General features: G+C 46.4%; 1 protein-coding gene across 1 annotated transcript in view; it reads left to right on the top strand.

Moving 5' to 3' along the window:
• Positions 1–3,498: 3,498 nt before the first annotated feature.
• Positions 3,499–27,500, top strand: part of dok4 (docking protein 4) — a 58,433-nt gene continuing 34,431 nt past the window's right edge. Inside the window, exon 1 of the mRNA XM_040012069.1 lies at positions 3,499–3,803. The gene's annotated coding sequence lies outside the window, so the exon portion shown is untranslated. The remainder of the gene's footprint in view (positions 3,804–27,500) is intronic.

Genomic DNA, 27,500 nt, shown 5'->3' with positions numbered 1-27,500 from the left:
AGAAACACGTTGCTGTCAAATTCAAAAAGAGCTCTTACTAAAATGGTACATTTACTCAGTTTAAACATTTGATATGTTTTCTGTGATTTATGTGAATACATTTTGTGTTTATGAGATTTTGGAATCATTACAATCTGTTTTGAAATGATGTGATGTAATGTTTCTGTTTGTCCAATTAACTTTTGCACTTCTTCTCTGTTTGTTGGTTTTTAAAACTGAGCAACAAGAAAATTATGAGACATGATTTAAATTTTTTGCAGTCATAAGTAAAAAAACTGCATTCATGGTGTCATTAATAAAAACATAATGAGTCAAGATGTTGAAAGGCTCTCAGGAGGGGACGAAACTAAGCTAACCCAGATACACGAGGACTGAGCAGGCCGGTTAGCAGCATTTCTCAGCTGTAAGGAGGCCTGTCTGGAACAAGAAAGTGATGTATGAGTTTTCAAAGAGACAACTACCGCAATCCCACAGAGGCTGAGGCACTGGAGGCTGAACCGCAGGAGCATCAGTCAGCAAAACCGTCGAGCTGTCCGAGCAATCAAATTCTTCTTCATTAAAAGTTCATGTTATTTTGTCCACCTCCCGCCGGCCGCTAAAGCTTCCCTCTCTGGTGTTTTGCAGAAGATGAAACCTTGATGGTGACAGGTCTGAGCTGTTGAGCGCACGGCAGGTGTGCACACTTTCAACCCCACCGAGCATCGAATCACCAGCCTGCATTTTTCACTCAGGCTCTCAACTGATTGGCTGGCTAATTGACTGGCTGTCAGTGTGACTGATGGCACCGCTGCTCAAATCCAACATATCCAAGGTAACGCACTGATGCGACACCTGAAACCCCCCAATCAGCATTTCTCAGTGCACAGAGTGAGCAGGAGAGCACCTGGTTCATCTATCATTCTGATAGTGAGGCTCGGCTCCCGAGTTGCACTGTTGACACGCTCCAACCGTCCATCAGTGAAACTGTGCCGCTTCCCAAAGGCTGGTGTTAGTGCCTGACCTCCATAACTGCTGTTAATAGGTCGGTTCACTGTAACTGTCAGGTGTATATTAAAATGTGTCAGAACAAGTGGAAACTTGAATAGATGACGAGTTAAGACTGATGGGAAGTTTAATAGCAAACATCGCTGAAACAATGCAAAAATATTCATAGATTTAAATTTCTCTACAAACAGTTGGTCTGGTCACAGTATACTCAATGATGGTTTTTAGTGTGCTCTGTAATGTCTGTTCTCTTACCATGGTATGGATTCCAAAAAAAAAAAAAGTGTGCGTATGTATGTACATATATGTACATGTGTGTGTAGATATATATGTATGTATGTGTGTTTGTTACTTGTAGTTATTACTGCCTGTTACCTGTGGTAATGCAATTTATAATTTATATATTCTGTATTCAGTTATGAAGGCTCTAATTGTTGTTTGCGAGCTGCCGTTTAGATGCTTGTATGTGCCCGGGGCTGTTGATGGGTCTGTATGCAATGATGGGCGTAGCTGCGGGAAGTTTATTGTTTTTTTTGTTGATGAGTGAGTATAGGGGTGGGATTTAATAAGTTTTCTTTGTCCCACTCCTTTTTCAGGCAATTTTTGTTTTTTGTTTTGTGCATTTTATGTTCAATATAGGTATTTGTTGTGCCTGAAAATGAACAAATAAATGAAAATGAAATGAAATGAAAAATGAATGAATCAGATTCATTTTTGCTGTGCTACAGCCTGGCAGCGCATCCAGCTGATGCCACAGACGCAGGTAAGTCACCGCAGCACCCCACCCGTGCACATCGTTTCCACCTCACCCGTGCCCTGCGCTCATGATCAAGGTCAAGTGGCTTTATTGTCATTCCAACCATGTGCAGTGGTACAGTACACGGTAAAATGAGACAACGTTCCTCCAAGACCAATCAACATGGGACTACATAAAGTGCAATGTGCAAAGATGTCACATCTGCCTATCCCAGCTGTCTTAGGGTGAGAGGCAGGGTACACCCTGGAGAGGTCACCAGTCTGTCGCAGGGCTAACACAGACAGACAACCATTCGCACTCACACCTACGGGCATTTTGGAATTTCCACATTAACCACATAACTGCATGTCTTTGGACTGTGGGAGGAAGCCGGAGTATCCGGAGAGAACTACATCAGAAAATAAAGGATTACATCTGGATTTGTATATCCGGTCGTTAAGTCTGACGTCACTAGTCGTGTCTGGGCCTAAACTCCGCTGCAGGTCCATATATCAAACGATCACTATGGCATTACTGAGAGTTGAAAAACTGTCTAAAGTCTTTCATCTTTAATAAAATGATCAGCGTTCTGCTCTACCAGGTGTAACAATTGAGTTTAACATCCAGGCATCCATGAAAACGGAATTTATGACATTTAACGGAGTTAGAAGTTAGCAGGAAGTTAGCTCGCTAGCTTCTATCTAAATACAATATAGCATGTCCTGACTGCGGGGCTTTGGAAACAAATTAAAACGTACAGCTCTGTTATCACTTCCAACATTAATGAAGACAGAAAACTAAACAGCAGTGACGTTTGTAGGGTTACTGAAGTTGGGCTAGCTGGTATATAATGATGTGCTACGTGACCGCTAGCGACACAGCTATGTTAGCATAATATAAACAAGCTAACTTTTTTTCCACTCGATAAAAGTTACCGTGAGTGTTCTCGGTGGTCAGGAACAAATGTAATCGCATGGCAGGATGCTGTAAAAGGACCAAACTTCAGCCAGGAGAACAACTGAGATAATCCATCCACAATACGAGGTTAGTCATTCATATACTGCTGCATGGGCTGGGCTGTAGTTACATCCTAAGGTTTTAAAAACTGAGCTTAAATAAATGATTAGCGGTAATAAAAGCCGAGGGAGGTCAACGGTGATCACTGACTGTTTTAGGAGCTTTTTGAGATCAAATAGAAGAAAATACAAAACATTAAACATGTTAACAACACAAAAGCCATATTAAACACAGACTACTTTAGGCCCGGAAGTAGGATTCGTCGCGTCATCACTGAACAACCGGATAGAAACACATCTTTATTCTCACAGATGTTCCTGTACACTATGCCGGCCACTTGGTTATGGCGTTCCATGTATGCCCTGCCTGCTAACATCTTGCACCCTGCTGTTATGTGCTGGATTGTCTCAGGGGCATCTTTACACAGCCTGCTCCTGGGGTCTTACCTGGTGTGATAGACCCCAGCCTCTATGGCTCTTGTGCTGCCATGATTAGTGCCTCTGTGCTGTCTTTAAGTCCAGCTTTGTGCAGTCATAGATTTTATCAGTTTATCTAATGTATGGAGTTGGTGTGAGAGAGGCGTGGTGTAATTAATGAAGGTCAGCGGGTCTTAATACATTTCTACATCTTCACAGCAGATCAAATATTTTGTGTGGATGAAACATAAAATCAAGACTTTCCTCTGAGCTGTTCTGTTGTGTCTGATGCTGGAAATCAGCGTCGCTTTTTTGCCTGAGCCTTTTTGGGGGTGTTACGGTAGGAGGCGGGTCCTGCTGGAGCGTGGCTGGCTGGGCGTGTTTAGTGTGTGCGAGAGAGAGAGCGTGTATGTGTGTGTGCCCTGTCGGGCTCCTCTCTCCTCCTGCACGGCTCAGCTCAGCTCGGCTCAGCTCGGCCGGGAGGAACGGCGCACACAGGCGCGCGCACGGACGCTGATCCGCACACAAACCGAACCGCCCGCGCGCGGATCCGCTGGATTTACCGGCTGCAGGGAGGAGGCTGAGAGAGCACCGGGAGCCGTCCGAGCACCGGGAGGGACCCCGCCCGGACAGCCGCAGCTGTCAGCCAGGTAACGGAGACTGCAGATGTGCGCGCGCGCATGTGTGGCAGAGTTTGCGGTGACGGCGATGTCCCGTCCGGTTCCGCCAGCCCGGTCTCCTTTGTTAGGTCACAGCGTCGCGTTCATTTCACGCTCCGTGTTTTTGTCTGTTTCTGTGTTTCCTCGTAAAAACACGATTTCAATAAACCGACGAACCATTTACAGAAAAGTGTTCGGAGAGCACGTTCAGCCATGTCAGTGGGTTTGTGTCACCTGTGCGGCGTGGACACCTGACATCTGCGCTCTCACTATAGTCGTGATATTTATTTGACTTCGTGGGCATTTTTTCTCTTATCTTCCAGTTTTGGGGGTTTTTCTTATATCCAGTGGTTCAGGAGGTCGAGCAGGTCCGAAGGTTGGTGGTTCAATTCCTGGCAGCTCCAGTGTGTATGACAAAGTATCCTTGGCAAGATACTAACCCAAGCTGCTGTCTGCGCGTCCATCACTGAGACAGAAGTGCGCGTGTGCGCCGTGGGGGCTCAGGTAGAGGAGAAAAGCGCTCATCTGAAAAACATTCATGAGATTTGATCTACAGTTTTACTCATTGGACACCTTTAAAAGAAAGAAATCTCTTTTCTTTTGGGACATTTTTCCCGCGTGGGGCTCTTTTGTTGAATCACATTATATTTTGTTCCACTACTTTATGAAGCTGGTATCTTATTTTCTAGGTTGTTTTTAATGTCTTGTCTACATTTGAGACACATAAATTATATCTTACCGTAATTTCATAACTTTCTGAAATATTAATAAAGAAAATAATCATGTTGCATCCTGTCAAAAAAACCCTCTGCTGGCTTCCTTCTTTGAGCCAGTCCTGCAGAGGTGCCGTCAGTTACACTCAAACACCTAACGCTGATCTCCTTGATGTGTGGTGGTCAGGTGGAGGTGTGGACCTCATCCTCCTGGAGGAAGTGATGCCCCGTAGGTCCTCCTCCCTCAGTGAGAAATGCGTGTGATGCAGAAAGAGTTTGTGTGTTTGTCTCTGAATAAAATCCCTAACTGTGGATTTGGTCCACAGCCGAGCCGCCTCGTTTGGTGGATGGTGTGACTCCATGGTCGTGCAGCCTAATCCTGATCCTGCTGAAAAGTATCACAGGGTGATGTTTTCTCCTGGGACCGCTCCCCGCCTGATAATGGAGCCTCTGCTTCAGAGCTGCTAATGAACCGCGGCTCTCTGTTATCTCAGCAGCCATAAAGTGATGCTGGTAGTGAGTCTGATAATACAGGGGACTGATGGGGAGGGAAGGGAGGGTTTCCAATGAGAGTCTTTCACGCTGTTACTGCTGGAACATCACGGCAGTGGGCAAAATATCATAGGATGGCATTATGGGAAGAAGGCGAGCTGGCAGAGGCAGTGTGACAGTTTGGGGGATCTTCTGCTGGGAAACCATCTACATGTGACTCTGACACGTCCCACCGACAACAGCACTGTTGCAGACCGTGTGCACCCTTTCATGGAAACGGTGCTCCCCGATGGCTGTGGTCTCTTTCAGCAGGATGATGCACTAATGCACAGAAACGGTTCAGGAGCAGTTTGAGGAGCACAGCAACCACTTTGACGTGTTGCCTTGGCCTCCAGATTCCCCAGATCTCGGTCCAGTGGAGCATCTGTGGGATGTGCTGGACACACAGTCTGATCCACGGAGGCCCACCTCACAGCTTACAGGACTGACAGGACCTGCTGCTGACACGTTGGTGCAGATACCACAGCACGCCTTCAGGGGTCGAGCGGAGGCCACGCCTCGAAGGGTCAGGGGGACCGACACAGGTGGTCTTAATGTTATGTCTGGTTGGTGTAGGAATCAGTCCATTTCCCATTTGAGCAGACTTCTATCAGCCATCATCTGAAAATAATTTCACATTTTAGCATTGATGTAAATGTGTCTGGTAGATGGCACAGGAAGTCCAAACCTGACCTGATACAATCAGAGATAAGTTAAACTGACACTGAGGTTAATATTGCACACAGGTGAATTTCAGCAGGTCTTTGTGCCTCCAATTAATCGGCCTTCATAATTTCATGAGCTGTGTTATTGAGACCTGTTGTCAGCTCTTCATCTCCTACACGAAGCTGGGTCAAATCCATAGATTTATGTCCCTACAACATGAGTAATTGTCAGAGAGCAGACCTCCTGTGCTGATGGATCAGGTGTGCTGTGTGTAATTTACAGCTCTAATGGTGCAAACACGCAGCAAAGGTGAAGGCGTCTCGTTAGTTTGACAGATCTACGACTCACACAGCAGCCGGCAATCAATCCCGAACGCATGCTTTTATACGTTTCTGTGTGTGTGTGTGTGTGTGTGTGCACGCGTGTGCGCATGCAGGGCTGCATATGCTCATGCATATTCAAATCTCAATTTGGGTCTGTGTCAATCATGCCTGTGGGTGTGTGTGTGTGTGTGTGCACCGTGTTTGCATCTTTGTGGGGACCAATAATTGAAAGTTTCCCATACTTGTGGGGACCAACAGCTCTTATGGGGACAAAATCCTGGTCCCCACGAGTTTGAAGAGATTTTTGAGGCTAAAAATGTGGTTTTAGTGTCAGGGCTACAGTTGGGCTATGGTTAGGGTCAGGGTAAACGGGAAAGCATTATGTCAATTACATGTCCCCACTAAGATATGAAAACACGACTGTGTGTGTGTGTGTGTGTGTGAACATATATATTTATATATGTGTGTGTGCTTTCGTGTGCTTGTGTGTGTGCATACGTGTGTGTTTCTCAGTCTCTGGGTGAATGAGTAAGGGGATACACTGGGGAGCTGGAGGGAGGGAGTGAGGAGAAGCTGGAGGAAGATAAGGAGGAGGACTTCTCTCCGGTGTTTTTCCTGCTCTAATTTGCTCTGACAGCAGCTCCTCTGGCTCAGACTGAACGAGCCTTTACACTGAGGAGAGAGAGAGTGTGGAGTATTCCCACTGTCTCTCTAACAGGCTTTAATTGGTGATGCTACAGTAACTGTATAGAGCGGTGTACTTCTGTAGTTCCACTACAAACTTCCTGTTGTGTTTTCAGCTCTTGCTAATTATCCAATATCCCTGCTGCGGGTTACAAATCAGCCGATACACGAGTTGAATAATTAGGGCAGCTGGAGCTCTTTGTTATTGTTACTGTGAATTAAAAGTGTTTTCACCACAAATATCCTGCTTCCTGTGCTGCTCTGTAAAACAAATACTAGAGTGAAGGAAAAATCACTGCCAGCCAAGTGTGAAGCACCAGGGCTGAAAACGACGACATACCAGCACACTGTTCGGTTTAAAGAGATCATTTCCCCCTCATAACCGCTATGTGGTGTGTGTGTGTGTGTGTGTGTGTGGGGGGGGGGGGGGGTATTGTATGATTAGGGGTTTTAGAGGCAGGTGGGTGGTGACCTCAGATGTGGCACCGACATGGCAGGAAGCTGGTAACGTTGTAGCGTTGACCATTTTTAAATCAAACTGCCTTTTAAGATGGACGTTGTGACGCCCCGCCTGTATTAACACCTGTATTAAGCAGGTAAATACCTGCCCCCCTGCTTTGGAGGTAATGTTGCTCACTTTTGCCTTCTCGGCTATCCCACTAAGGAGGAAGTGGTGATCATCCAAGACATTCAGACTTGTTGGTGAGGTTGGTGCTGTTAATGACCTGCATGGTGTGTGAATTTTAAAGTGATGGGAGTGGAGCCAGGGGAGCCAAAGGCAGTGACGTGAAATAATAAAGTTTGTGAGGTGAACGGAGATGTTGTTGCTTTTGATGTTTGCAGCAGTGTAACAGCATAAATGAAACCTGACAGCCACATCCTTAAAAACACTCTGCTGGTGGAAGCTGTTTGCCTCGCTGCACAGCCCCGTGTGTCACCTGTCTGATGATACATTACAGGTGTGTGTTTGTCCTGCACGCTATCATTTCAGCTTATTACAGCCTTTTTCAGGTGCCGGCAGACTGATTATTAGGCTTCAGACGGCCCTCTGCTTTATGACGTCTGCCAGACTTGTGTTAGTACGCATGCACATTTGTGCACGTGCACATAGGCGTGCATGTGCACATAGGCGTGCACGTGCACATAGGCATGCTGTGGCTTTAGTCTGAAGCTGTTATCGCTCCACTGTCTTCCATCAGAAATCTTGACTTTAGCACAAACACGTGTGTCCAGCAAACATTCTGAGTAACACTGGAATAACTAATGTTGACTAGAAGGAAGTTCGTGCAGAAGATGCTCGCTGTCCATTTCAAATGAACACGGTGGCGAAGGCCAGCCGTCTCTTCCAAAGCCAGGTGGACTTCTCGCTCTAACTCTTCAGACCAAGAAGTCACAGCATCAGGATGTTTTTCCTGTGGTTTAGCTTCTCCCAGAGTTGTTTTATTTTATTGTAATTAATAAAAGATCACATAAACAATTGTTTTCGAGCAGACCGGGAGGTTACACATCTGACAACTTATATTTTGGAGCTGTTCTTCAACCAGAACTCCCCCCTGTTCAGCATGGGGGGGTCATCCTTCTGTTGATGAGTCCAAACTGAAACCAAACAATGTTCTTACTTGTGAGAAATATGCAAAAAAAGTCATGAAAACCTGCAGACACGAACATCCTGAACACCGAGCTCCCTGCAGGTTTATAACATCAGCTGTTCGAACATTTACTTCAGTTTCCATTTTGGCTTCCAGCAATTATTAAATCAACATATTTGAGGGAAAAATCCAAATTTAGCTCGTTTTGGAATAATTGTCTTATTTTGGCCCTCAGCATCTCTTTGTTTTGCTCGTGGACGTTGAGTCTGTCTGACCGCAAGCTTTTCACAGCCACAGATGTCGTGTTTAAACAAAGACTTATGATATTTGGTGTTTCTTCCCTCATTTTGCATGTGAAAGACATTTATGGTGCAGTGGAGTTTCAGCTGATGAGCAGCAGCACAGGTTTTGTTAGACATGGAGCAGCAGATGGATGATAGGAGGTGGAGGGTAAACGCTTAGGAGAGATGGAGGAGGTGAGGGAATAACAATGCTGTGACTGATAGCTGTGGGACGGGGGGTAGTATGTCATCGTGTAGCACCCTGTGGGTGCATATGTCAGCTGTCACAGCAGCGTGGTTACACCGTCCACCCTCTCTGCCTCTCTGCTCTGTCCACCCTGGAAAGTTTTCTCAGACTGATTTGTGCTCCGTGCTGTGGAGTCAAACGTCGCTGTGGCATCACGTTTGCTTTTAAAGGGATCTCACCTGAAACCCTGATGTTAGATGACTCACACAGGGTTCCACATACTGACGAGAAACCTCTGGAGTCTGGAGCTGATCGTGAACTGATCTCCAGACGGCACCAAGGTGAAACACAGAGTTCAGCCTGTTCAAGGTTTGATTGTTGCCGTGATGGGGTTTCGAGTTCACACGAGGTTCATTTCAAACAGAGTTTTGATCATGCTGATGAGTTTCGGTCTCTTGGTTTAGTCCTTTGATTATTTGATTATATATTATTTGGTATCCTCCTTTCTTCTTTTTTTTACCTCTCAGCCCTGAAAGGCTGATTGGGTATTGTCCTCACGCCACCGTGCAGGCGGGTGGTGGCGTGGACACTGTGAGCACCATCCATCCATCCTCCTCTGTAAACCTGAAGATGGGGGCAGCAGGCTAAGCAGCGAGTCCAGATGTGCTTTTCCAGGCAAGGTTCTCCGCCTCCTGCAGGATCCCGAGACGCTCACAGGAAGTTCTGGGTCACAATGAGACCAAAGTTGTAATAATCTAGAATAATCCTTCAGAGATTTCCGTGTGGGGAGGTGTTCACCAAACCTCGAACCTCACATCCTCGTCCTCTCACCGCCTGCTTGTTTTCTTTCTGTTTCCTCCTCAAATAAACGAGACGAGCGACTTAATTAAGTGAAAGCAGCGGTGCATTTGTAGAAGGGCTCACTATCAGTACAAGTGGAGCCGACAGAGCTCTCTGTGTTTTTACTGCAAAGGATTGTGGGTGCACTCAGCTTCTGGTTGACTGGCCTTGACGGAGAGAGAGAGAGAGGGTCTGTAATTAGTGCTCAAGGCCAAACTGACAGAGTGTCTCTCTCCCTCGCTCTCTCTGTCTGTCAGTGTCTCTCGCCCTCCAGTTGTGAGATGAGAGCTTCACTCCTCTCTCTCCTCCTCTTCCTCCCTTGCCTCTGCCGTGCAGCTAGTTTTTGTGCACGAAGCAGCTTCTTCTTCATCTGTGCAGTGCAACTATACTCCATCTGTATGCTTACAAAATGTCGTGTTCCTGGTCTGTTGACCCAGCGTTTTAAGTTTCAGTTTGTTTGGATGTTGTTTATGTTTAAGTTCATTAGATTAGCGAAGTTCGTTTGGTTATTAGACTCCTTGTGTTTTCTTCCCCTGTATTTAAGTTTCCCTCACCCTTTGTGTTTCATGCTGCGTGTCTTATGTTATCAAGTTTGTATTATCATCTCTGTCTCACGTTTCCTGTTTTATTTTGAAGGAGTCGTGTGTTCTTTGTTCATTGGATTTACTTTCACTTCCTGTCATTAGGCTCATGTCAGTCAGCTGTTCCTCCATGTGTTCCCACTTCCCCCAATCACCTCCTGTGTATTTAAGTCCTCTGTTTTCAGTGTGTCATTGTCAGCTCGTCTGTTGTCCTTTGTGTCCTGTTTCCAGGTTCTGGGCTCGAGGTATTTTTGTGTCCATGTTAGGGTTCGTGTTTTGGGTTTCTATGTTATCTTAGCTCTCCCAGTTTAGGTTATTCTTTAGCTTCTCCTCTGCCTTTTGTTTTGTAATGTTTTCACCAGCCTTAATAAGCGGCTCGCTTTCTGTTAACAGTTAAGTTTTGTTTCATGGTGCCTGCGTTTTGGGTCCTTTTCATAATACACACAGTCTGCCTCTGCCAGACTGTGACACAACAGTGTGTCGCTTACAGAAATCATCACAGAAAGTGAGACAAAAGTGTTTTTATTCCTCATCTTTCACCTGCATGCAGCTGCATTAGCTGCCTTGATTAGAGCATTAAATGGCTTTTTATCAGTAACAATCATGATTAATGCGCGTAAAAACGCACCTACCACTGGGCCAAAAGGTGAGCGTCACCCAGTCTGATAACACAACAGCTACAGCTGAGCTCCGGCTTATAATCCCAAAACAAGCTTTCTGAATGTGGTTAACGCCATAAAGATGATTTATTCAACCAGACAAACATCTTCACATCATGCGGTTTGTGCCTCAGTCGACCCGAGCGCTGTGTCAAACTTTTACACAAGTTTAAAAACAGCTGATAAAGTAATGGGAGTGTTTGTAGCTCCAGGGGAGGACCGAGCTCAGAGCATTAAGGACACTTAACCCCAGATTTCCTCCGTACGAGGAGTCCACGTCACAAAAAAGGGACGAGAATAAAAATCTGGACCTGAGCTTTGAACTTTGAGTCTCCCACCACAGGATACCAACACAAAAAACAGTCATTCAGATCAACTGGACACAAGCAACAACAGCACAAATGTCCTCGGTGCTCCGTAACCAGCATTCAGCCTCTTCTTCTTAATGCGCTCTCCTCCACCTCTCTGTCTAACGTGCAGGAGCAGGTAGGGAGTGCTGCGCCTTGGTCCCGGCGGCCAGTCCACCGCAGCTCCTGCACGTCTCCATCTCCAGTAAATGAGGTGACATCAGCCCGCTGAGCCTGCTAGTCGGAGGAGGAAGCTGCCTGCTAATCATTTCTGTGGCGTGATAACACCTGATAACAGCCACGTAATGGGCTGATAACATTTAAACAGGTGGCTGTATCACAGGTGCGCCGCAGAGCCGTCCTTAGTGGTTAAAGGAGCCCAGCAGCTCCGACACACATTTCCATCTTTGTGAGATGCATTTTTAAAAAGTCACAAAGGTTTGGAAAGAGCCGTAAACATCAGACTGCAGCTGATCTCGGATCAGTGGAAACAGCTCATCGCTGCCTGAGTGTCTGCAGACTTTCCTCTCCTGCCTTTACCGACATCCACGTAAATAAAGAAACAAGTTTGGCTTCATCTGCATGAACTCCAAGTCAACTGAAACCATCCTGTCAGCTGTCACTAAACGCAGGCGTTTGTATAAATTCAGCAGTGGAGTTTATTCTTCTTTGAAGATGAAACAGGACTGATGCGCTCACATCTCGGGCTTCTCTTCTCCCTTTGGCTCATTAAGGCTGAGCGTACATTAGAAGGCGTGCGGTGTCGCTTGTGTATTTCTGTCCTCGCCGTCAGAACTTTTAAACATGTCGTGTCCAAGGCGAGCCGAGCGGCGAGGCAAAGTTTCAAAGTTCAGCTGAATTCATATCTGCAGAAAAAGGTCACCTGGCGCGTCGTCAGCTCGTCTCCTGATTGTTCTGTCACATGAAGGCACTTTTTGTTCATCACACCTTTCATGTACTAGCTCGTCAACGCACCAGCTGTTCCTGCTTCCTCTCATTTGCTTCCCATTACAGAAGGTTGTTTGGTTCCAGCAGAAGATGTCCTCAGGTTGATTAACACAGCTGAACACATATGACAGGAAGCTTTCGCTTTAGTTTCTCCAGGACAGAAACTAAAGCTGCCCTTTGTCACAGATTCTGTTCAGAAATTTTATGGACAGGATTTCCAGAATTTCTAGGCGTAGTCAAGGTAGAAGGATCTCATCTTTGCAGATGATGTGGTTCTGTTGGTCAGGTGGTGTCCTTCAGCATGAGAAGCAGTGCCTCCATGTCTGAATCTATGACCTTCAGCCAGTAATGGGTGGAGTGCCCAGTACCTCAGGGTCTTGTTCACAAGTGGGGAAATTGACAGATTCGGGCCATGGCTGCAATGATGCAGACGCTGCACCGGTCCATCGTGGTGAACAGAAGCCGAAGCGGAGCTACATCCTCTCCTGTGGATGGCTGGCCTCTCCTTAGACACATGGTGGGGAGTTCAGTCATTTAGGAGGGTTCATAGCAGCCTCTCCAGCTGGGGTAGTTTGGGCATCTGACTAGGATGCCTCCTGGGTGAGCTATTCCGGGCATGCCCTCCTGGGAGGAGGCCCTGGGGCAGACCCAGGATTCAATGGAGTCTCTCAGCTGGTCTGGGAATGTTTCAGTCCTCCATCAGATAAGCAGGAGGAGGTGGCAGGTGAGAGGGAGGACTGGGTTCTCTGCTTGGGCTGGTGCCCCCGCGAGTGGGACCCGGATGGATGGATGGATGGATGGATGGATGGATGGATGGATGGATGGAGGTGGTTTTGTCTGTTTCATCAGTTTTACATCCTGACTGGTGTTTTTCTGCATCAGTCAGACTTTGATGTGTGCTAACATTTAAATGTATTTGATTGTAAAATCCAAAAGGATGCTTGAGTGAAAGAAGCAGGCATGAGCTGCTGGTTTGGGTCTTCTCATAGAACAGCTGACAGGAAGGAGAGAGCAGAATCACCCTCGTCCTTTGAGACGGCCTCAGAGGACAAAAAAGTCCTCGTGTGTTGTGAGTTTACTCATTTCATTCCTCAGAGAGCATCACTTTAAAGCAGGTCATTGTGTGTGTGTGTGTGTGTGTGTGTGTGTGTGTGTGTGTGTGTGTGTGTGTGTGTGTGTGTGTGTGTGTGTGTGTGTGTGTGTGTGTGTGTAGCAGACACTCCCTCCTCCCAGTGATGGATGGAAGGTTGCTGGCTGGCTGTCTTCGGTGTCAAACTGATTTCTGATTGGCTGGTGTTGTATCAGCCTGCATGTGACAGAACTCAGCTGATAATAAATCATTCTCTCTTTCTTTGATAGCGAGTGAACAGAGCAGCAGTGTGATGTATATTTCATCTGCACCTGAAATGAATCAATGTGAACCAATGAGAGGGTGTTTATGAAATGATGCTTCACGTCTGAGACTTTTCATTTGAAAATGTCCTGATGTGATCTCTGATTACCTGTCGTGGGAGACGCACCTTTCCCTAGTGACCAAAGGTTGCTGGAGGGTCGTCAGCTGCTCTTGTTGACATGCGGGTGGATGTGACACAGGCAGCTGTAGCTGCTAGCTTCACCTGAGCTGGACCTCAGCATCGTGTTTGTGCTGTTGGAGCCTTTTGGAGCATTTTTAACGACATCATGTGACCAATAATATGGCTGCTGTGAGGTCACTGCAGGAACAGACCGTTAAAGAAGGCGGAGCTCTGGTTTTACTGAGAGAAAAGCATCAGGCCACACCTCTTAATTCTGACTTTACGAACGTCTGTGGAGGAGTGAGTTGTTCTGAAGAGCTCACTGTACAACGAAGCTGTTTCAGGACCGCAGCAGCTCAGTCATGACCATGACTTGGTGTGTAACGGTCAACGACCGCGGAGCTCCGAGCCATCATCATCAGCACAGACTGTGAGCACCAGGAGCTTCAGCAGGTCTCAGTGCTTTGCTGCATGTAGTAGGTTCTCTACCAATCAGAACGTGTCCAAGTATCACTGGATAACTGAGCTGCCCACAATGCATCACAGTATGTGAATGTTAGATGAGCTGCTTAGACGACTGAGTGAATGAGACTCGTAGTCTAAAGCGCTTTGAGTAGGAAAGCACTACATAAGTGTAAGTCAGTCTATGATGTCTGATGTTGTGGTGGTTACACGCTGTGTCTCCATAGAACTGCAAAGATGAATGAAAGAGGGCAACGATGCTGCAGCTGTTCGCCCGTGCTCCTTTTTGTTGGCTCTGTCGTGTTTCTGTGGCTGAAGTGTGCGATTACCGTCGGTGCTGCTGAGTCACGGCCTGTCACACTCTGACAGCGGGGATGAGAGCGCCGGGTGTGGGCTGCGTGCTCGCGTTGGAGTCTCTGGGCGGTTATCCTGGCAGCGATCTGCTTCTGGTGGTTGTGTTTTGGAGCGAAGCAGTCGTTGATTATTACATTAATGCGGCGTGGACTCGCACAAACTGCGGTCGCAGCATAATCGAGTCGTTATTTTTCTGCACACGTGGTGCTGATGAGCCGATAAAGCAGCTGCTGCCCGAGTGTCTGAGTCTCTCCTGGAGCGTGACTGCAGATAAGGAAAGAATGGAAAGCAATGTTCAGACATTTGGGAAAATATGCATGTTTGTTTTTTTAAATTCTGCAGTCAGATCAGAAGATTCATAACTGTCTCGTCTCTGTAACGGCACCTGTGCACATTGGTTTGGCACAAAGACTGAGGTGAAACTGAAGTTCCTGCGTATGATGACAGAAAGTGACCGGCTGCGCTCGCGTATTTGTAGGTTTCAGACTGTGAAACAGGCCAGACATGTGCGGTTTATTGAAATGCTTGAATTTATGCGTCCCTCACAGAGCCTCGGTTTGGGCCACGCGAGGCGTCACAGCGAGAGCATCAAACAGCCAGCTCGGAGCAGCCTGAACATCACGGTGGCAAAATGACGACTCTGTCGTTTTGTTGTTGTTTCTTTAAATCTCACATCGTGTTTCAACGGTTACTTTTCACAGAAGAAAATAAAAGCAAAGTGTTGTTGCAGATGTCGTTTGCCTGTGCTGTAGAGCTTCCTGCGGTGACACTGACGCACTTCAAAGTTGATGTAGCAGAAACACTTTGCAGTATCTCTTCCTGTCTGTGGCTCCTTATCTGTGCATTCAGAGTGATGACAGAACTTCTGATCTTCAGATTCGTGGCCGTCTCGCAGGTCTAGTTTGGCCACTATATCACCGTGACGACAGCAGCTAAAATCCGTCAAACACGAAACAAAACGAAGTGTGCCGAGCGCTCGGTTTGGGCTTCATGTTTAGAGATCAGTGGGATAATGTAGGTGAATTTCCACTGTCTTCAGTTCTTTAAGAACCACTGAAGATAAAATGTTCCTTTCAGTTTCTTGCTCTAACAGATTTGTCTTGTGTTAAACTCTGCAGACATGCAGAATCATTTCAGTGCATTTGTCGCCATTATAACCCTTAAAAAAGCTTTATTGTTTGGATTCATCAGCATATCAGGGAGTCACAGGTGAGCATCAGCTGCAGCACGTAGGTTGGTGTTCATGTCTTTCAGTACTTTCAGAGTTGGACCACTCCTGCTCAGCTGAGACGTGATATGGTGAGCCCCACTCCCACAGTGTTATCATTATCCCAGTTATGACAGCAAAACGATGTAATTAATAGACTATAAAATCATTTGAGCTCCTACCTGCATGGAGCTCCATTTTGCATTTGAAATGGGAAATTCCACGTTGACGGTACCGAGCTGCAGAGAAGCCATCCATTCGTTTTCTGAGAGAGCTGAAGCAGGTTAGACGTTTGATTCCTTTCATGATGCTCTTGATAGAAAGCTTCATTATCCAGCAGACGCCTGGAGAACGTGGAGGTCAACGTTAAAGGAAAAGTACTTCAACTCCAGCCGTCCCTTCAGCGCCTGATGGTTTATAACCATTGATTTAGTCTCCTCGCCACTCTGCTAATTTATGAAGCCCTCATCTGGTGCCAATAAAGCAGCCAATGAGGTGAAGGGAAATAAAGAAAGCGGGAGAGTGTGACTGCTGGCCTCGTGTCAGAATCGATGTGGACGTCACTGATGATTCACGTGTTTTTGTTGTAGTGGAAACTCGTAAAAAGTGACGGAGAGACGGCAGCTTAACCACCGATTACAGCCTCTGATTGTCTTTGGTCCAGAACGGCGATGATGATCAGAACACGGACAGGTTAATCAGCCGTGTGTGTGTGCGTGTGTGTGTGTGTGTGTGTGTGTGTGTGTGTGTGTGTGTGTGTGCGCGGTGACTTTGGTCTGTATGTTGTGTAAAACAAACCTCTCCTTCGATCCTCCTCTCCACCTGTTTGTGTTTGACAGCAGGTGTCTAATATCTGTGGACAGCTCAGTGGTCCATCACAGCGCAGGCAGATGGTGTTCGCTGGCCAACACCCTCTTCCTCCATCCTTTTTTACTTCCTAGATTCCTTCTTTCCTTCCTTCCTCCATGCAGTCCGAATAAAGGCACGTCCCTCAGTAGCCTTGAACTTTGAAAGCCCTCATCAGACAGCAGCAGTTGCCAAGGAGTCAGTGCGACCCACTGTGACCTGTGTGTGTGTGTGCGTGTCCGTGTCCGTGTGTGTGTGTCCGTGTGTGTGTGTGTGCATGGATGTTTTGCAGCTCCTCTGATTGTGTTTTGATCTTCAGTTGTTTTTATTGTTTCATCATTCATGCTGTTTTTGAAGCCCTTTTCTATTTATGAAAAATAGTCGAATGTGATAAAGAGAATTATTTCAGTCAAGCACCTCTGAGGCTGAAAATGCAGCCACCACTGATGTGGGGACACCTGCAGTTCCTCAAATGCCCACTAGAGGCTCCAGCAGTGAGTCGGTCTCCATAGACTCCCATGTTAAAACTTTCCAGCAGAGTAAACATGTTTACAGCCTGATACACAAACTGATTGGTCTCTGTGGATCATGTCTCCCTTCACAACATCTGTACGGGGGAGGATGGTTTTAGACCTCTGGTAGGGCCGATGGGTGATCAAGGTGGGGTTGTCATAGATACCAAACCTTGTTAGCTCTGCTTAATACTAAGGAACGATATTTGAGGTTTTAGCCATCAAAGTAACAAATAGGGTCAGCTGTTTCAGACCTGCTTTGGCCTCTAAGCATGATCTTAAATCCATTAGAGATATTTTACTTAGAAATGATTTGAACTGGGACAGAATTTCAGCAACCTCAACATGTTTTAATGACTCGTGCGACTCCTTAAACTTGGTGTAACTTATAAATTGTCCTTCAAGGTCAAGTTAGTGCTCAATGTGCAGTCACATGCGGTAATAAGCTGTTGTAGTTTTACATGAAACTTGAATGTTTTAAAGAGCAGGTGTGATGCTGCAGTGATTCCAGATGTTGAAGTGATCCTGGATCATTCATCCATTTCTGATAAACTCGGTCTTCAGCTGATTGAAGAACATTTAGAATCTAAATAAATGAAAGAACTTTAATGGTTAGAAAATCTAAATCAGGGTTTTGTCCTAAGAAAACTGAAATAAGCCACCAACAGGAAACAGCATTGTGCTGCCTTATTCACCTTATGTGTGTTTAATCCAAAGGTTCCAAAACAATCGTGTAAACTGAAGTTTATCTGTGCAGAAGGACGCTAACTAACTAAAGGAGTCCTGCAGGGTTTCAGGACGCATTTTATTTGCTTTAATAAAAAACAAAAAGTCTTGTTAGGAAGCTTTGGGAATAACTCCTCCCTCCTGAGTCTTGACTCAGTGCATCATGTATCTCATGTTTCAGAACAAGTGCAAAGTCTGCGGCTCATCTTTGCAGACTTGATTTGGTGAGCTTCTCCTCCACTGACAGTCTGGGAAAACAACAGTTTCTTGCTGTGTTCACTGAGTTTGTGTGGCTGCTACGTTGCCCAGGTCTCAGGTCTCAATTCTAGGATTTTAATTGGATGTTACTGGGGACTAATTAGCAGGTGTGTGTGTCTGCTTGCTGCTCCCATGCAGTCTGTGCATGCACACTGATAAATAAAGTTGGCTGACAGCTCGGCACTCCATCGTCCTTCCTGCTCAACAACCAGCATCAGCTGAAATGCTAAAGCTCAGGCTTTAAACTAGCTGTCGGCGTGTATATGAGTGTTTTCCATGTCCGTAAGCATGAGGACAATAAAGATGCACTTCGACCTGTTAGTCATTGAAAGTGTCCAGCGTGAAGGTTACGCCATCACAGCAGTGAACAAGACACAAAATCAATTTGCTGTTTAATTTTTACAGCGAATGAACGTGATGGAGGCGGATCACAGCCCGATGACCGAGGCCGCTGCTGCCAGAGAAACGGCACAAATGGAGCCGATGCCCGGACGGTGCCGCTGCCGTGGGCCGGGCTGCAGCAAGTGAAGCTGAGTCTGCCCTCAGCTCCAGCTGTGCAGGTGCTCCGGCGGAGCCGTCGTCTCAGGGCTCGACTCTCCGTTTGTTTGTAGCGACCAGCCAGCCTGCGTGTGTCATTTATAGAGACTGGTCGTTTAGCCTGGGAAGCCAAACTAACACTAACCAGGTTTTCTGTGCTGTGCAGTGCAGTTATGTCGAACTCCAGGCCTCGAGGGCCGGTGTCCTGCAGGTTTTAGATGTGTCCTTGATCCTACACAGCTGATTTAAATGGCTAAATGACCTCAACATGTCTTGAAGTTCTCCAGAGGCCTGCTAATTAGCTAATCATTGGATTCAGGTGTGTTGACCCAGGGTGAGATCTAAAACCTGCAGGACACCGGCCCTCGAGGCCTGGAGTCCGACACCGCTGAGTTAGTGTGAAACTGGCTTTGGATGTGTAATGCTCTCTGTGTGCACTGCAGGATGCTGTAAAATGACTGCTTAACTTCCAGGACTTCAGGGATGGAACCAGGCGAAACAGGTTACTCCGGGTCTGGAGCTGTTGTGCTGGGCTTAAGCTCTGCGATTTTTGGCCCATTTTGAGCCGATTTTTGAGTCGTGCGACCGTTTTGGCGATCGGCCCGATTTTGGCCTTCATCGTGCGTCGTGCATCGTGTAGTATACGTGGGGTAACGAGAAGCGATTAACACCTCACGACCAGCTCCCGATCATCAATCGCTTGGTAGTGAGGCTGTCTCCACAGCTTCTCACGCGCAAACACAAGTGTCAGTGAAAAGACGGAGCAGCACGGCGGCGTGTGATCTGGACACAAGCGATGGAGGCACAACTTGTAGAACTTTGGCTCATCCGGGCCTTTTTGATGTGGCCTCACAAAATTATCACGACCACAACAACCGTGAAAATAGTTCATATGAAATCAGCTGCCTGATCATGTTTTTCATTAGCAATGTAGCAAAGTTGATGGTGTGTGTGTGTCTGTGTGAGTGAAAGACGGAGAGCGAGCGACAGAGTTTCTGTTATAAGCTTCATATTGTTGTTAATAATAAATTAATTAAAGCAACAAAACAACCTGAAGAGCCGGAAATCCCCTCTGTAGTTAGCAGCTCTGTGAGGTTACTCTGAACAGCGTAGATCAGCTGACTCACCTGCAGGAAGTTCTTCACTGAAATGGTTCAAATTATACTTGGAGGACCAAAGTTTCTCCACACAGACACAATGCTTAATACCAACATTATATCAGGTCCTTTCAGAGTGTTGATGTAACAGGTTGACCTGCTGTGTGCGGCGTTATGTTAGTAATTAGAAATGTTCAGCAGATTTAAGAATCTTTCCTCCAGCTTGTGTGCACTCAAACTTTATTTATCATCACTGGCGTAAATTATTTATCATGTGTTGTTCGGGACATTTTGGCCACTTGTTTTCAGCATTTCAGAATTAGTTTTCATTTCAGGGCTCACTGCAGATATCTGCCAATAAAAGTGCCGGACAGGCTGAAGCTCTATTATGCGTGACTGTATGAACACAGGCTGGCAGCAGTTGAGTGGAAGCAGAGTGGAGGATTGATAATTCAGTTAAAAACATGAAACCAAATCGTCGCTGTCAGACGCAGAGCTCTGCACATCGTCTGCTTCCAGCAGCTCCTGATGACATTTGTCTTCAAAAGTGAGAGCGGGAATGATTCACAGGTGAGAAAATGTCAGCTTGTTTACATCCAGCGGCGACGCTGTCGTGGAAAAGTCACCTCATGAATGAAACATTTCGTTTATCTCAGGTTCAGCGGCACGAAATCGAGCCGCTGGTCGGGGCTGTTCTCGGCACAGGGAGCAGCGGGAGAAACATGAACGTGGAGTGAAATGAACTCGAGACACTTTGTCACCTACAAAAACAGTTTGCACATCAAATATCAGGGACGCTACAGATTAAACCTCGGTGCTCCAAACCCCTGATCCCGGGGGGAGGGCGTGCCCATCCCGACTTTGGTGAGACCATCGTGCTGCCTAAGAGTCACGTCGAAGGAATCGACCGTGACCCAGATAAGCAGGTTACCTGGGACGTGAACACGTGCACAGGTGCGCTTAAAAAGGCAGGCAGGAAGAAGCAATTAAGAAAAACCCTGACATTTAAAAAAGGCGAGGATGTCTCAGACTAACCTAGATAGCAAAATGTGCGCAGCCCAGATCTGAGCCGATCCACAAATGTTTGTGCATCACAGGTTACTCCTGTCTGTGCTGCTGGTGGCCAGGTGCGTGTCAGAGGTTAGCATGACTCTTCCAGCCTGCAGCAAAGTGTTTCTACGGTGAAGGGGACACTAACAGAAAAGGCCTGGATGAGATCCCTGCAGCAGCTGCTCTGCATCGACACGTCTCTGCTTGTTGCAGAGCCGGCGACGTCACAACGAGCGACCGAACGAACATAATTGGCACTTTGCTGTCACCGTCACTGCGCTCTGTGCTGCACACTGATATTATACCGGCCTGGGGAGGTTTAACGTCCTAACGTGTCATCAGTCCTGCTGACCAAATCACATCTCTTCAGGCGAATGCAGTTATTATTTCTTCCTCAGTGCTGCCTGTGTGTTTTTTCTCGGGCCAACAATGAATTCAGACATTTCAGCTTCTGCCGGGAGAGCTGCGAGCTGTTTGTCGCGTTTTCTCTGAAGTGAAGAAGTGTGACGCGTCCCCTCGTGAAAGATGGCTCAAAGCGCTCGTGGCGGAGTGTTGGTCATGTGCGCGCGTCACCATCTGATATGAGACTGGAGACGGAGCGTCTCTCTGTCTGTGGCCCCTCTCCGTGTGTGTGTTTATCCCATCGTTATCTGTGACAGATAGTTATAAGCAGACAGACTGACGCTTTCCCAAGTGTTAGCCTTGGGGCGTCCTGGGGAGAGGGGTGAGGGTGAGGCAGAGAGAGGAAAGAGGAGTATCTGAATTTCTCTCTTTAATATCCGACCTCCCCACTCCGAGTTCGTCTTTTTTTCCATGTCATGCTCTTTTTCGCTCTCATCATCTCGTCTTGTTACGTCTTCAGTGAGCTCGTGTACCAGCCCTCCTTATTTTACTTTTTTAATATCAGACATACAAAAACACTCATGCTGAAACACTGAAACCTGGACTTCCTTTAACGTCCAGCAGAGGCAGCAGTGAGTCGGTCCCCATAGACTCCCATGTTAAAACTTTCCAGCAGAAATAACCATGTTGATGTTTGCAGCCTGATGCACTGTTTGGTCTCTGTGGATCATTCCCTCCTTCATACCAGCTGTACAGGGGAGGATGTTTCTATAACTCACATGTTTAAATTGTATTAAGGCTTAAAGTTTGCATTATTAGGGGCGTGGCCTCTGTGACTGACAGGCGGATGGTGACACAGGTGGCTGTAGCTGCTAGCTGTCTGCTAGCTTCACCTGAACTGGACCTGTTACTGTACTAACAGACCGTCCAAGAAGGCGGAGCTCCAGGTTTGGTGCACAGTGAACTTCAATGATTTCACTGAAGGTTATTGAGCACCAATTAGCATCCACCTGTGCCTGAGTGATGTTCGTGTACAGTCTTTGGAGGCAGACTGGTAATCAGTCTGACTAGCATTAGCTGATAGCTTAACAGTCCTTCTTCCTCCAGTTATGGCCAACCAATCACGGCTGTTTCTAGCTTTATGAAGTCTTTGCCTGTTTGTCCTTCGTTAAACAGTATTTCAGAATAATATTAATTTAAATTTCTAAAAAAAATCCTATTTTAGCTTGAGACAGAGTCCTGCAGACAGAAATATTTCTCTATGCATTGGTCAGTATTGAGATTTTGGGGTATTTTGCTTTGATAACCTAACGGGGCGACCGTGGCTCAGGGGGTTGGGAATCGCATCTGTAACCGGAAGGTCGCCGGTTCGATCCCTGGGCTCTCTGTCCTGGTCGTTGTGTCCTTGGGCAAGACACTTTACCCTACTTGCCTACTGGTGTTGGCCAGAGGGGCCGATGGCGCGATATGGCAGCCTCGCTTCTGTCAGTCTGCCCCAGGGCAGCTGTGGCTACAACTGTAGCTGCCTCCACCAGTGTGTGAATGAATAGTGGCATTGTAAAGCGCTTTGGGTGCCTTGAAAAGCGCTATATAAATCCAATCCATTATTATTATTATTATTATTATAACAGCCTAACGGTTTAAACAAAGATATAAAAGCCGTAAAGTTCTCATTTCAGCCTCAGATTCATGTTTTTGAAGCATTTTACTGTTGATTACAGATCTAAATGGTACGTGGCCACACTCGAAAAATTATTTTTCACCCTGAATAAACACGAGGCAACGATTATGATCAAAGGATTATTTACTATAATGTTTAATCTTCAGGGAGACTGACCGCTGTAAACCGAATGTATGAAAATCAAGTAAACCTCATTTGATCAGATCCATTCAAATTCCTGTTTTACAAAATTACATGTAATTAAAATAGGCAAAGTCAGGATTTGGGGCATCAAGGCTAAAATCAGTGACTATGAAGAGCACTGAGTTGTATGTCGGTATTTTGATATGTTGCGTTTTGTGAGTATATCAGGATTTATCCTAACGCTGGGCTGCAGTTTGGAACCTGTTAGAAAAACTCGGTTCCTCATACGTTAAAACTGACAGTAAATCATACACAGACATAAATGCCACAGGCAAAATTAGCTTTATTGCTGGGACTACTAATTTTAAATCCAAGAATCAGGGGGAGGCTCACAAGCTCTGCTCTCATGTCTTACTGTTGTCTGTGTGCGTTTCAGTGCTCGTCATGGCAGCAGGACGGATGAATAAATGAACAACTCTTTGCATAAAACATAAGAGCAAATAGGAATTAAAGCGCTTGTCATTTCGCTCACAGTGGGATGAAGTGAAACAGGAAGCAGATTTCATTGTCAGATAAACAGACTGTAAATGTTAGAAGGCGTTCACTGAGGCTGCCGGTGATGCAGCCTGAGGGAGACCGGAGAGCATCTTCCTCCTAACCAGAGCTGCTCAGTAAGGCTCAGCTTCGCTCTCAGGTCCTCGGCTCAGTGAGAGATCCTGCACACACTGAAATGCAGCGTCGTTTCTTCCCTCTGCTCCGACGCCGGAGCCGTCAGTCTGTTCGTTCCTCGCTAAAATACTGCAGACGAGGCAATTGTGAGCTCGGGAAATGAACTGTGTCGTGTCCTTCTGTCACATTAGAGGCCACTTACAGTTCTAACTGTACAAACACAGAAGCATAGAAATGTCCATGCTTTATAATTCCACTCAGTTTTATTTACACAGCGCCACATCACAGCAACAGTCGCCTCAAGGCGCTTTGTATTGTAAGATAAAGACGCTACAATAATACAAAGAAAGCCCCGACGAGCAAGCACTTTGGCAACAGTGGGAAGGAAAAACTCCCTTTTAACAGGACGACAGCTCCAGCAGAACCAGGCTCAGGGGACCGAACCCGTCAGTGCTCTCACGTTCTCATGAAGAGCTGTGCGCTGGTTTGGACAGACACAGCTGCGTAATGAATGTAATGTGATGCTATGGAGTGTTGCGTAATGTTACGGTGTTACGGACTCATAACACTCATTAAGAACACAGACTCCCTTTCCAGCAGGCCTGCATCCACGTGCACTCAGACAAACTTGATTTCTGCCACGGCTGCAGATTTAACTCGGGGTCAGGTCGGACCAGTAGAGACAAATATCTTCACAGCTCCGTGGCGCTGTCACCGTTTCTCAGCTGTCTGCACAAACAGCAGCTCCTTCATCTTTCTTCTTCTATCTTTCATCTCATTTCCACTCCACAGGGTGGGCTTTGCCGTTATCCAGACAAGGATCGATAAACGCAGCGAGAACAGTCCAGATGATATCGAGGCCTCGTGCGTGTCAGAACTCATGCAGGCTCTTAGATTAATCACCTGACGTCCTGTAGATATGCAGATTGTGTTCAGAAGAAAAGAAAAGATCAGAATAGAAAGGAAAACCAAGGAGGTGGAAGGTGTGCGTGTGTGTGTGCGTGCATGTGTGTGTGCATGTGTGTGTGTGTGTGTGTGTGTGTGTGAAAGAAGAGGAGGCGAGGAGACAGGCGTGCAGCAAAGGAGGCTGATTGCCCGACTGATTTCATGAGTCACTTCTCTGCAGGCGAGAGGCTGGAGAGACAGGTGGCTGTGCGAGTGTCCCCCCGGCTCACTGTGAGTAATTTTATTAGGTGTGTGTGTGTGTGTGTGTGTGTGTGTGTGTGTGTGTGTGTGTGTGTGTGTGTGTGTGTGCAGCCCGACATGCTGGCCAAATGTGATCTTTGATGTACACTAGTGCCAGCCCGAGAAGAAAAATACTCAGGAGAGTATAAAGGTCAGCACACACACACACACACACACACACACACACACACACACACACACACACACACACACACACACACATGAATGTCAGCCTGTTGGCGATTTAGTTGCTGCCAGATTTTTTGAAAGGAACAAAATATTGAAGCTTCTTTGTGTCGTGTTTGCTGTGAGATCGAGTGCAGAAAAACAGACAGTTGAAGAGACGGCGCGTTATTACTCGCTGTAAACAAGAGAGAGGGCGGCTGAGGCCAGGCCGCAGCGTAAACAATCCATAAGTGATCAATTTCAAAAGCTCCGAGAGAGACTCCAGGACAAGAAACAGGAGAGACGCCCTGAGGATGATAAGACACGGGTGAACATCAGTGAGAGAGGGAAGGACACAGAGGGAGGGGATAAGAGGGCGCAGGTCAGGACGAATATGTCGCGCTTTAACGTAGTACGCTACGGGCCAGATTTACTGACGTGCTACGCCAGCGCAAAGTGTAAGAGGCGGGAACTGAGGTGTACACCAGCTGTAGTTAACGTTTTGACTGGTGTGTCATTAGTTCATGTAGCTGTGATTTACAGCGTGAGCACAGTTATCAGAGCAGCATGTCTGTGGCTACCCCAGGATTTAAACCTTCAAAACAAAACAGGAAGTGGGAAACTGAAAGGATAACAGGAAGGTCCGGAGAGAAGTCACACAAAGCAGGAGAAATCTCAGAGTCAGCGATGGAGCAGATGAAGGACTGACACAAAGACCACGAAAGCGTCTGCCAGTGGAAGCTGTCCTCTCAGAGTGAGCAGAAATCTCAGTACTGATGTGCAGCGACAGCCTCTGATGTTGTTCTGTGTGTGAAGATCCTCCGACATACTCTAAGAAGTCTGAACACGAGTCGTGACAGATGCTGCTGCGTCTGCATCAGTGCATCACACTCTGCTCGACAACGATACTCAGATCTTTAACGCTTCCCTCCCTGAGCACGCCGGGTGTGTTGATGTGAGAGCTGCAGGCTTCTGCAGGATACCGCACACACACATGCACGCACACATGCACACACACATGCACACACACATGCACGCAGGAAGGGCCACCGTGCAATCAATAAGGCTACATCAGGGAATCGATGTCAGGCGCTCGTAATCTCCGGCGTGCTTCGACAGGCTCTTTGTGCGTCTGTGTGTTTTTAAAAACGATCACAGCTCAGATGTGTTGATGCTGACGGTGCAGGCGAAGCACGTTTGGACGCAGTTAGTTCTTCTGATTACAGGAAGTCCTCCAGCAATATTAAGATGTAAATATTCAATAGAAATGAACTTCTAGTTATGCAGTGAATATAAACAAAGGTTAAAAATGTATAAAACGAGGTTAAAATCAGTTTTTAATATTCTTCACATTCAAAATTTCATTTTTGGTTTTCAGTTTTTGGGCCCAGATGTTGTTTTGTAGTCTGAGCTCAGGCGTCTGACTTCCTGTTCATCCTGTTGGACCTCCAGTAAATTTCATATTCAGGAAAGATTTTATGTTCTGCGCAGCACAAACAAACATAAAAATCATAGACGGTGTTTCATATAAGTTACAGTCTTATTGTCTCATAAATACATTTCATAGAAAAGAAAAAAACATTTAAAAACACTCAAAGAAGCAAAGGTTGGACATTTATTTCTATACGGTTCCTTTACTCATACATATATTTGGCCTCTGATCTTCATCTGCTTATTTTCCTGTTTAAATGTCGTTCATCTAAAGTGAGGTTTTTGTGGAAGTGACTTGTTTCCGTCTGCAGGAAGCACAGCCAGTCGCCGATCTCAGCATTAAACTTGCACAAAGTGAAGACATTTGTAAACATTTAATTTTTCTTTTGTGTTTTTGCTGTTAAGAAGTAGAAAAATCAATATTTGATGTTAATGAGCCACGAGTTTCCTGGGATGTGGAATTAATCCTGGGTGGATTATCCCGGTGAAATAAAGACTTGTTTATATTACTGACAGACTTCCTTATCATTTTCATGTCGAGTTGATTAAACACAATAAAGGGTGGGGCTTATATTAGCATTACAGCTCTCCGATGTCCACAGAGACTCTGATTGGTTTCAGTGGGCTGAAGAGGAGGATGCTGAGCTGCGAGCTTCAGATGGGAAGGCCGGATGGAGCGCACGCGTCTCTGTGCGGGAAGAGGCCGGAGGCCGCGCACCGGGAACTTTCCACCGCCTGCAGATTTCATCAAATTACGATGAAAATCAGGAACAACTGCAGTTTCCAATAAAATATTGACTGTCGCAGGCTCAGGCTCGGAGAACATCTGAGCCTGTTTAACAGACTCAAGGAGCCGAAACTGAAGCTGAATTATTTTAAATCTGTGAGAAAATGATAAATTTCTTTTGCTGTTGACGTGCTCACTGTTGGCACCCAACCCACCCAGCTCTGCATCAGTACAGTTTGTGTAGATGGGACAGTTTTATTCTTTCCTTTAAAACAATGAAGTGAACAAACCCGTCAAGACTCCGTCTCAGATCGTTCTGGTAGCAGCTCCATTTGTAGTTGTTAGCAAAAATACTTTAATGTACGTTGCATGTGCAGGGCGGCACAGTGGTGTGGTGGTTGGCACAGTCTACCAATCCGCCAGCTGACACGATCGTTAGGATAACCCGAGACT

Source organism: Simochromis diagramma, unplaced genomic scaffold, assembly GCF_900408965.1.
Source record: "Simochromis diagramma unplaced genomic scaffold, fSimDia1.1 OVJJ01000603.1, whole genome shotgun sequence".
NCBI lineage: Eukaryota > Metazoa > Chordata > Actinopteri > Cichliformes > Cichlidae > Simochromis > Simochromis diagramma.
Note: the sequence above shows the minus strand (reverse complement) of the source record. Positions and strands in the feature narration are given on the sequence as shown.